The sequence below is a fragment of the Tamandua tetradactyla genome, chromosome 2 (assembly GCF_023851605.1).
Source record: "Tamandua tetradactyla isolate mTamTet1 chromosome 2, mTamTet1.pri, whole genome shotgun sequence".
NCBI lineage: Eukaryota > Metazoa > Chordata > Mammalia > Pilosa > Myrmecophagidae > Tamandua > Tamandua tetradactyla.
The window spans coordinates 34773310-34780317 of NC_135328.1; the positions used below are offsets into that span (position 1 = coordinate 34773310).

Below are 7008 nucleotides of genomic sequence, written 5' to 3' on the forward strand. Positions count from 1 at the left end.
CAGCACACAAAAGGACAAATATTGTCTGATCTCGTTTATATGCAATAATTAGAATAGGCAAATTCATAAAATCAGAAATTAGAATACAGGTTACTGAGGCAGGGGCGGGAGTGGGAAATGGGGAGTTAATGCTTAATGCGTGCAAAGTTTCTGTTAGGGATGATGGAAACGTTTTGGTAATGGATGGTGCCAATAGTCCCATAATATTGTAAATGGGATTAACACTACTGAACTGTATATTTGTGAGTGGTTAAAAGGGGGAAATTTTAGATTTTATAGAAGTCACCTTAATTTGTTTAAACCCAAACAACTGCACAGCACAGTGTGCCCTAGAGTAAACTATGGCTTATAGTTAATAGAATAATTATAATAATATTGCTTCACCAAATGTAACTAATGCAAAATGTTAAAAAAAAAAAAAGGGGGGGGGGAGGAACCTCTGTGTGTGAAAGGGGACGTACATGGGAACTCCGTAATTTCTGCATGGTTCTGTAAACCTACAGTTGCTGTAATAAGAAATGTAAGTATTCTGGGATGCCATCATGATAATGGTTCCATAGAGCATATCATGAATATACTAAAAGCCACTGAGAAAGAAAAAATAAAAAGAAGCAGTGAAGGAGTCTCTCTTCTTCCTTTAAAAGGCTTCAACTGATTGGATTATCTCATTGTGGGAGACTTGGCCCAGTTGATCACAGATGGAATCTGCCACAGATGATTTGATACACCAACCTTCTGGTTTATCAACCAGTCATGAAATATTTTTGCAGCAGTGGTCAGGCCAGTGCTTGCCTGACCAAACAACTGGGTATCATCACTAGGCCAAGTTGACTCCAGAACCTAACCATCATAGTCCACCCTTTGTCAACTTGACAGCTATATACATCACCTTGAAATAAGCTTTATTTCCAAATAGAATACAATAACAGACAAATGTTTCCCCTAACAATATTCAACCGTCCTGCTTAAACCAGAAATGTACTACATCTCTCCAGAATAGGGTGCAAGTCCTTAGATAATATTCACTCCAAAACTTCACATCCTTTTTTATGACTTAAATACTATAATGTGAGCAATACAACTTATGTCATAGGGTGAAAGGAAAACAAGATATTTGCTTTTGTACAAAGGCAAATGTACTCATAACAAAACAGGGAGGAAGGGCAGGCCACAGCAGTTCAGCAGGCAGAGTTCTTGCCTGCCATGCCAGAGACCCGGATTCGATTTCCAGTGCCTGCCCATGCAAAAATTAAAAAAAAAAAAAAAACAGGGAGGAAATATTCATGCAATCATAGTCCTTGTTTCTGTAACTGGTCATGTGGTGGTAGTTCATATTTATCACTACCTTCTTCTACTAAAACTTTCCCAGATCAGAGCTGTGGCCTCTTGGGAAGTTCCTTACAGTCAGTTGGCTATGGAAGAGAAAACTCAGGCCTGGTTTACAGATGGTTGTGCATAATATGCACGGACCACCTGGAAGTGGACATCTGCTATACTACAACACTTTTCAGGGGTGTTCTTAAAGGACAGTGGTGAGGGGAAATTACAGTGGGTGGAACACTGAGCAGTGTACCTAGTTGTTCTCCTATAGGGGCACACCAAAGGCTCCAGACAGCATCGCTATTTGCCACTGACACTTCCAGCACCATTTGATCTACTGAATAATATGACCCAAGTGGCAGAACAGCTTGCACAGCAGCCCGGACCTGTCACAGAGCCTCCTCTTGCTCCAGTCCCCATTCAAAACTAGCAGCCTTTCTGGTCAGAGTGGCACACCCAAGAGAGAAATATGTTGTCTCCAAAATCCAAACAAGCCAACTAGGCATTGTGCTTCTTTCTTGGTTGTAGGAGAGGCAGGTGCAACAGTTTATCCTTAAACTTAGAAGGGATATCTCAACATGCCTCACACCACTGGACACCTAGAAATTTCATTGAGGTTGAAAGTCCTTGTATTTTAGTTGGATTTATCTCCCATCCCCTGACATGCAAATGCCTTACCAATAAGTCTAGAGTAGTTGCTACTTCTTGCTCACTAGGCCCAATTAGCATGATATCATCAATATAATGGACCACTGTGATGTCTTATGGGAGGGAGAAATGATCAAGGTCCATGCAGATAAGATTTTCACATAGGGCTAGAGAGTTGATATACCCCTGAGGCAGGACAGTGAATGTATACTGCTGGCGTTGCCAGATGAAGAAATTCTGGTGGTTCTTACTGACAGCTATTAAGAAAAAAGCATTTGCCAGATTAATAGCTGCATACCAGGTACCAGGCAATGTGTTGATTCGCTCAACAATGATACCACATCCTGAACAGCAGCTGTAATTGGAGTCACCACCTGGTTAAGTTTATGGTAATCTACTGTCATCCTCCAGGACCCATCTGTTTTCTGCACAGGCCATATATAAAGTTGAATAGCGATATGGTAGGAATCACCACCCTTGCATCCTTCACGTTCTTAAGAGTTGCACTAATCTCAGCAATCCCTCCGGGAATGCAGTATTGCTTCTGATTCACTATTTTTCTAGGTAGGGGAAATTTTATGGCTTCCATTTGGCCTTTCCCACCATAATAACCCTCACTCCATGAGTCAGAGAACCAATGTGAGGATTTTGCTAGTTGCTTAGTATGTTTATTCCAATTATGCATTCTGTAACTAGGGAAATGACCACAGAGTGGGTCTGGGGGACCACTGACCCACTGTGAGATGGACCTGAGCTAAAACTCCATGGATCACTTGACCTCCATAAACCCCTACTCTGACTGACATTTTAGGTTTCCCAGAATTAGTGATCATGGAGATCCTTGAAGAAACAAAGCCCCTACTGATAGGTACTAGGTATATTGGGGGGAAATGGAAAAAGCATTCTGATTCAAGCAGTACCTTCCCTCTGCCTGCTTCTAGCTCTGGACTCCTTGATTCTCACAGCCAAAAGTCCTTTTTACTTGCCTCTGCCATTAGCCCCTCAGCCTCTCCTTCCACTGCTGCTAGCTTCTTCTTTATTAGACATTTCTCAGTCATCCCTTTACATACATCGTATACTAGTTTGTGGCTTACAGATTACTTCCATGTACACATTCCTCACTTTTAAGAATACTACAAGCAGGTTCTATTAGCCCGATCTTCTATGTGAAGAAAATGAAACTCAGAGCATTGAAGAGATTTTGCCAAAGACATTTTGGGTAGACAGTGAAGTCCGAATTCAAACTCACGTTCTTCTGTCCTGCCGCAGTTCTTCAAAAATACAGCTCCCAGTTACCATGAGGATTAAGAGAGGTCCTGTGTCTAGCAGTTAACAACGAGGGATAGCAAACCACATTAATTTTGAAAGCTCATCAGTTCCTGGAATAAATATATTAAGGTATAAAATTTCCATAGTTAAAAATAGCACACCTGCACATTTGTTTTTGGCATAAACTTGTGAAGCTTTACAGTAAATATGAGGCTATGTCACTCTGTATGACCATCCTAATTTGAGATCCAGGTTCTGGCCCTTTAAGTCTTCATGGTCTTGAAAAAAGCACTTAGCCCTTTAACCGTGGTTTCCCTATATGTTCACAGGTAATACTATTGAAGCCTAGTTTGAGGGTTGTTTTGAGTAATATACATAAAGCATTTGGCTTAGAGCCTGACACCAAATGAGTGCTTAATATGTCTTAGCCATAACTATCATTCCCCATAATTGCATACTCATTTTCAAATCATACAAAGCACAAATAAATATTTCTCCTACAAGGTCTCACAAATTTAGGTGAATGGTGGTCAAAAAATGAAAAATCTAGAGGCAACAAGATTTTTTAAAGAAATACAGAATAATTACTTTCAAGAGCATCCAAGGACACCTGAGAGAGAAGAGGATTTTGGCAAAAAAAAAAAAAAAGTAAGTAAGTAAAAGCAAAAAATGGAGATGGCGGAATAGGAAGAGAAAGAGAAAGAAGAGGAAAATGCAAGACTAATTTCTTGAATACTTACCATCTGTGCTGGTTTGAAAGGATTTATGTACCCCAGAAAAGCCATGTTTTAATCATAATTCAATCTTGTGGGAGCAGCCGTTCCTTTAATCCCTATTCAATAAGGTAGGTTGGAATCTTTTGATTAGAGTATCTCCATGGAGATGTGATACACCCAATTGTTGGTGTTGATTAGATGGAGATGCTACTCCACCCAGTCCAGCCATACCAGTTGGGTCTTGATTAGTTTGCTGGAATCCTTTAAAAGAAGAGGCATTTTTGGAGAAGGCTTCAGAACCACGGGAGAGCAACTGAGTCATGAGAATGACAAGAGCAGCTTCATGAGAACTACAGAGTCCACCAGCCAGTGACTTTTGGAGATGAAGGAGAATGCCCCTGGGGGAGCTTCATGAAGCAAGGAGCCTGGAGAGGAAGCTATAAGGCATTGCCATGTTTGCCATGTGCCTTTCCAGTTGAGAGAGAAACCCTAAATGTCATTGGCTTTCTGGAACCAAGGTACCTTGCCCTGGATGGTTTAGATAGGACATTTCTATAGCCTTGCTTTAATTGGGACATTTTCTCAGCCTTAGAACTGTAAACTAGCAACTTATTAAATTCCCCTTTTTAAAAGCCATTCCATCTCTGGTATATTGCATTCTGACAGCTAGCAAACCAGAACACCATCTTCAAGCATGTAGTAAATTCAGCTTTTAAAGAATATACCATTTAATCTTCATTTTAATAATCTTATGAGGGTATTACTATATCCAGGTTGCAGATAAGGAAATTGAGGATCAAAGATGTTAGTTAACAGCCCAAAACTAGAAAATCAAGGAGCTGATTTCAAAATGATGCTCTTAGCAGACATTACACTATGCTATATTGCTTTCTAGTACATCTATCACTACATCTGTAGTATTTCATGACATTTATTTGTTTAAAAATTTGTCTCCCCCACTAGACTGTAACATTAAAAATAGAAAGTAGGAATTACTCTTCTTTGTAATTCTAGTGTTGGTTTCCCAGTGGGGATTTAATAAAACCGTGTTGAATAATTATGAATGCAATCACTAAATCACCAGTGATTAAGAATGTTTTAATAAATAGATTTATCTATAATATAGCTTTTTTTGCACAGTTTGAATGAAAATGTTGGTTCAGAATGGGTGACTATTAGCTGGTGGCTATGTCAACATTCATATTATTCACTTGGTTAATTTAGTTGTTTGGATTTTTGCCTGTTTTGTTTTCAAGGACGGTAGAGAGGTGAGCCTGCACCTGACATGACGGCTAACTAGAGAAATATACATCACTGAAACCACCTGAATTGGAATTTCCTGAAGGGAAATCCAATCTCTGGGGTCACTGATTTTAACCCAGGTATTTTAATTATTCAACTTATTTTCAAGAACTTATGGAAGAAAAGACAGAATCATGGATCATTTATAAATATTCTAGGAGAGAAAGGAAAATATGAATAAATTAAGAATTCCTGAATTGGAAATTCTAGGATTTTTTGTGTTCTGTGGTGTATGCAGAATCATGGAAAGGGACAATCAAACTAACTGCCTCTGAGTTCATCCTCCTGGGACTCTCCTCCCAACATGAGGACCAGAAGCTACTCTTTGTTATGTTTCTCATCATGTACAATGTCACCATGGTGGAAAACTTGCTCATCATTCTGGCCATCCACTCTGATGCCCAACTCCAAACACCTATGTCAGTATCCTGCCCTTCATTGATACTTGATACATAACAGCTATTGTTTCCAAGATGCTGGTGAACCTTCTGTCAAAGAAAAAGTCTATCTCCTATGCTGAGTGTATGACCCAGATGCATTTCTTCTTAGCTTTTGCCGGCACAGAAAGTTACCTCCTGGCAGCCATGGCCATCAACCACTATGTAGTCATCTACAACCCCTTCCACTACGCCACCACCAGGAGCCTCTGCTGATGTGTCCTGTTGCTGGCCTTCTCCTACTCCATCTCTCACCTCCATTCTCTCATGGTCATTTTCTTCTGATAAGCCATCTCATCTTCTGACTCGATTGTTATCCACCACTTCCTGATATCAGCCCTCTGCTGAAATTGTCCTGCTCCTCCACATTTGTCAATAAAATTGTAATTAACACAGAAGAATGGATAACTTTGGTGACTCCCTTTATTTGCATTATCATCTCTTACCTTTAGAACCTCATTGCTGTTCTTAGGACACCCTCAGCTTCTGGGAAGCATAAAACCTTCTCCACCTGTGATTCATACCTCACCATGGGAACCCTCTTTTATGGAAGTGTCATTTGTGTTTATTTCTGACCCCTGTCCAGCTATACTGTCAAGGACTGGGTGGCAACAGTCACTTACACAGCTTTGTTCTCCATACTAAACCCATTTAAGATTTATCTACAGCCTGAGGGACAAAGACATGAAGTGGGGCCTAGTGGACCTGCTGGGCAAGAATTACTAAGCAGCATCTCCATGGAAATGCCTAGGACTGACTCTACTTCTGACAGCCTTCATTTCTTCTTATTCCTAGGATATATATCAAGCTACTGGAGATGAACACACTTCATCCAAGTACTTCATGGGCAATGGCATAGATATGACAAGAACATTGTGCCAAATCTTGTGTATTTGGACCCATCAATCAAGCCTACCTTATTGGGGTCGCCATACTGGTAAAGGGTTTCCATACCCATCTCTTATCCCTCTTCCACTATCTTTTCCTATTCACTCCTTCTAAATGCTAAGAACTAATATTTTTCATTAATTTTTCTTAATCAATTTGTCCTTGTTCAGTAATTCTAAACCCCAGCACCTTACACATTTCAAAAATCAGCTACAGGAGTTCCAGAAAGATGGGAGACTAGGATAAGTCAAGTTCACCCTTGCTTCAAGGAACAGCTAGAGCAGGAATGGGAGGGTGACTGAGACAACGGTTAAGTGACCTGGGATGATCTTCTGCTCTACTAGGGAGGCCCTGGTTGCAGAAGCTGAGAAACTGAGAAGCAGAGAACTGGAGACCACTTAGCTGGTGCAAACAACGTAATGTGGAAG

General features: G+C 40.4%; 1 pseudogene; it reads left to right on the plus strand.

Moving 5' to 3' along the window:
• The first annotated feature begins 5497 nt into the window (after positions 1-5497).
• On the plus strand, positions 5498-6418 carry LOC143656002 (olfactory receptor 1L3-like; annotated as a pseudogene).
• The last annotated feature ends 590 nt before the right edge of the window (positions 6419-7008 follow it).